The sequence below is a fragment of the Hyperolius riggenbachi genome, chromosome 4 (assembly GCF_040937935.1).
Source record: "Hyperolius riggenbachi isolate aHypRig1 chromosome 4, aHypRig1.pri, whole genome shotgun sequence".
Taxonomy (NCBI): Eukaryota; Metazoa; Chordata; class Amphibia; order Anura; family Hyperoliidae; genus Hyperolius; species Hyperolius riggenbachi.
Window position 1 is genome coordinate 19,138,022 of NC_090649.1, and position 4,767 is coordinate 19,142,788.

The 4,767-nt window shown below is 41.1% G+C and overlaps 1 pseudogene; it reads left to right on the forward strand.

Moving 5' to 3' along the window:
* Positions 1-4,383: 4,383 nt before the first annotated feature.
* LOC137505793 (U2 spliceosomal RNA) lies at positions 4,384-4,543 on the forward strand (annotated as a pseudogene).
* Positions 4,544-4,767: the final 224 nt, after the last annotated feature.

Below are 4,767 nucleotides of genomic sequence, written 5' to 3' on the forward strand. Positions count from 1 at the left end.
CTGGTTTGTAGCCATCTGTGTTGCAGAGTGTTGGGAAGGGCGGGGCTTTGAGAGAGGTGGTGTGTGATGTCACTGTGATGGTGGAGAGTGAGCTGGAGGGGAAGATTCACCAAGGTTCACGTTTTTTGTCTGATACCATTAAATCTAGAATCGATTTTGTTTTGGGTTCAAAATATACTAGTTTTTGCAAATAACAGTTAATCCCATTATCATTTTTAGATCACAATGCATTATGGGTAGAGGTGGTGGTTAGGCAAAATGTTAAATTTGGGAGAGAAATGAGGAAGTTTTTTTAATTCATTATTGGAGGATGAGGGGGTGGTGGGTGGTTTATGTGAGAAATGGCAATATTGGTTATCATGTAACTTTGTAAGTAAATTGGTGTGGTGGGATTGGGTGAAAGGTAGATGGGCTAAATTCTTTAAAGCGGATCCGAGAGGAAAAACTAACTATAACAAGTAACTTGTCTATATATCTTATCTAAAGTTTAGATAGTTTACACAGCAAATCTAACTGCAAACAGCTTCAACAGTTTATGATTGTCTTCCTGTGATACAATGACAGCAGACATGTTGTTTGTAAACATTACACACAGGCAAGCTTATCTGCATCTTCAGACCTCAGCCTGAGAAAAACACCTAATTCTCCTCCTCCTCCTCCTCCCCTCTGCCTCTGAAATCTCTGGCTAGTAACACCTCCTCCTGCCCAGGCTGAGCTCCCATGAGCCCTTGCTACTGTCTAAAAATGCTAAGGCTCTGAAGGCTTGGCTTGTTTAGTTTATAGGGAATTAGAGTATTAAAACAAAAACAAAAAGGTATTTGGCTTGAGGAATGCCCTATAAACAATAGGAAAGGAACACAATTATGCAATGAGTAAAAGTTCATCTCAGATCCTCTTTAAGGCTCCCTGAACACTGCATGTGATTCTGATTTTTAATAGTTTTTTACATCCGATACCAATTTTTAATCGTTCCTGCATGCTGAGTTTTTTTTCCTCTGTTTTTCTGTTGATTGCATTCAGGGAAAATTTCAAAATGGAATCGGACTCGCAAAACGGATTTGCAGTGTGCAGGGAGCCTAAGACGTGTAGTGTAGTGATGAGCAACGGATGAAATCCAAATAGGTGATTTAGTTACCTGGATGAAATCCGAACAACACCTGTGTGGGTGGGCGAAGGGGGTTAATGTTACCCATCAGACGTCTTCTTAGATCCGTCCCTCGGCACCTCCCACGCTGCGTTCTAAGCCGCGGTCACGTGATTACAAACACTTCCTCCTTCTGGGTTGAAGGAGGAAGTGTTTGTAGTCACGTGATGCACTTGGAACACATCGTGGGAGGCTCCGAGGGATGGATCAAAGAAGACGTCTGATGGGTAAGATTAAACCCTCGCCCACCTACACAGGTCTGTAATACTGCCCAGAAACTGGAGGCTGATAACATTGTTGAATGTGGATTATAAGGTGATTGCGAAGCTTGTGGCTAATAGAGTGAAAGGGGTAGTGAATGAGTTGATTGGATGTCCACAAACGTGCGCTATTCCAGGTCGGCGAATTTCATACAACTTAAAATGACTTAGAGATGTTGTTTATTATGCAAATTCAAATAACCTGGCACTTATTGTAGAAACCATTGACCTGGAAAAAGCGTATGATAGGGTGAGTCATGGTTTTCTGTGTAAAGTGTTGGTGAGGATGGGTTTCCCAGAGTGTCTGATGAGTGATTAGAGGTTTGCATGATGGGATAAGTAGTCGTTTGGTAGTGAATGGTGTGGTGAGTGAGAGTTTTTCATTAAAATCGGAGTTTGGCCTTTTATTTGTGTTATAGAGCCATTACTGAGATCTATTCAGAGGGAGGCATCTATTAGGGGGATGATGATACCTGGGAGTGGTGGACAGCGATTAAAGGTAATATCCTATGTGGATGATGTGTGTTTTGTGAGTGTGACACAGGGTGATGTGACTGGCTGTTAATTGGGAAAAGTGTAGAGTGTGTTTAGGTAAAAAGGTTGAGGTGGATGTGGATAGGGTGGTGAAGGCAAGGGGGATAGAGGTTTTGGGAATTACTTTTGACCCTTCCTTAAAGGGGAAGGTCGTCTATCGGCAACTGTAGGATAAGATTAAAAAGAAGTTGAATTTCTGGAAGCTGAGACGGCCTTCCTTTAGGGGTAAGGTTTTAATTATTAAAACAGTATTTTTTTTTTTCCTTCTATATTCCGCTAGAATAATTCCACCAAGTAAGATCTGGGTGAGGAGAGTAAAAAGATTATTTTTATTTTTTTGGAGTTCGAAGATGGAAAGATGTAGTCGAGATAAAATTGAGAAGGGGGTTGGTTTGGGAGGATATGGGTTACTGGAATTAGAATTTTTTTTAATTGAATTTCACTATTGGTTTAATTTCTTACATATAGTACAGTTAAACAATATGGTTAGTTTTATGACATCTTTTTTTGTTTGGGTGGTATCTGATCAGCTGGGGCCTTATGATAAAGGACTTAAGAAAGCCTGTGGCTTTAGTGTCACCCCAGTTTTATTAAACCACTTGAGGACCTCAGTGTTAAACCCCCTTAAAGACCAGGCCATTTTGCATTAAATTGGCCACTGCGGCTTTAAGGCCAAGCTGCAGGGCCACTCGACACGGCACACAAGTGATCCCCCCCCCCTTTTCTCCCCACCAACAGAGCTCTCTGTTGGTGGGGTCTGATCGCCCCCAAATATTTGTTTATTTGTGTGTGTGTTTTGTAATAGAAATAAGTTTTTACTACTGTAACTCCCCCCCCCCCCCCCCTCCCCGCCAGCCAATCCCCGTTATCAGCTGTCATAGGCTTCAGCTTAACTCTGTGTCTCAGGACTCTGCAGATAGCAGCGCCGTACATGTAATTAGACGGCGGTTACGCCGTCTAAGAGTCTCCTGAGCCGCAATCGCCGCTTGGAGACTGAAGACGGAGCACCACTCGGCCGATCGGCATTAGGTGGTCCTTGGGCTGCTGCCACGCCCATCGGCGTGACGCGGTCGGCTAGTAGTTAGGATAAAAAAAATTATGATCAGTATAATTTGAAAGGTTTAGGCTTGTTATTTAAGAATAAGGGGGAGGTGCTTAAGTGGGTTATATAGTATAGTGTTTGATAAGGGGGAGGTGCTTAAGTGGGTTATATAGTATACAGTGTTTGAATGAGAAGCAAATTGAGGTGACTTGGAAGACATTTTTGTGGAAGGGTGCGTCAAATGTGCAGTTAGATGTGACGTGGATGACTTTTAACAATTGTCTACCAACCCGGGATTTTTTTTTTGTTGAAAAAAAGAGATGTGGTGAGATCGGAGGTGTGTCCCAGAGAAGGTTGTGATGGTCTGGAGAATATTTATCATCTATTTTGGTATTGTCAGTTTGCGCAGGATGTGAGAAAGGAATTGACATGTTGTTGGCAGAAGTTTTTGTTGTTAGTTTTTGTTTGTAATGATGCTGACTGGATGGTGTGATGAAAATAGCGAGGAAAAAAGGACAGTTTGGTTGCTGAGTGTGGTTTATAAGGCTGTGATGTGGGATGTGAGGAATGCGTTAGTGTTTTTGGAAAGAGGGGTGGTGGAGGTGGGAAAGACTTTTCTGTCTAGGTTGTACGTTATCCTTATCTTTAACAAAATATTTTTTATTAAATAAATGTTTGGTGGCAACCTAAGAGGTGGAGTTTTTTTTATCTTAATTAGTGTAATGATAGTGTGTATATATACTTACCTTTCTTTTTCCTTTTTTTTTTTTTTTTCCTTTTTTTTTATTCTTAGAGAAAAAAGTTTTTTTCTTTTTTTTACTGAGATGATGTTATCGGCTGAACCAATATTTGGAATGTATTGATATTCCTTTTGGGATGTGGTTTGATTTCTGACCAGAAAAAAAAGAAAACCTCTGTTCTTATCAGTTTAAAGGGGAACTTCAGCCTAAACAAACATACTGTCATCAAGTTACATTAGTTATGTTAATTAGAATATAGGTAATTTAAAACAGGGTTGGTAAGAGATTATAAGAACAGGCAAATGTTTGTGATTCATGGGGACTGCCATCTTTGTCATGGGGGCAGTTATCTTTTTGGTTGAAAGGAGGTGACAAGGAACAGGAGACACAGTTCCAACTATCCTGTGTCCTGATAACCCCTCCCAGCTGCACACACTAGGCTTCAAATGTTAAATTCAAAGTGTAAAAAAAAAAATTGCACCAAAACAGCAGAACAAGAACAACAAAATCAGAAATCCCATCATGCTTTGCACAGCATGGGAGAAAAATGCCCGGGCAGTTTTCTTCTGTGCAGCTAAAAATGAGGCTTGTATAAGAGAAACAAAGTTCTGATGCTGTGAAACTGTTAAAGAAACATAAAGCCTTTTCAGTGCAACTGAGTCGATTTTTAGTCCGGAGGTTCACTTTAATATCTGATACGTTCCCTCTCTAGGGACCATATATTAAATGGATTTTTGGAACAGGGAGATGGAAGAAGAGCTTGCTCTGTCCACTCCGCGCATCGACCTGGTATTGCAGTACCTCCAGGACCGGTGCACTACTCTCTCTAACTAGTGTCAAAAAACAGATCAAAACTACTCAAATACCCAGCTGACTAACTCACTAAAATCAAGTGTCCCTCTGCAAAGTGAATTTGCCAGTAGCAAGTGCTGTTTTGTCCCCCCTGCTGTGCGGTCTATGTCTGTGCTGCTACTGCTGGGTGCAGGAGAGAGTTGAAATCCTCAATAAAAAACATTGTTTCAAGTTGTCAGCTTTCTTTGTGCATCT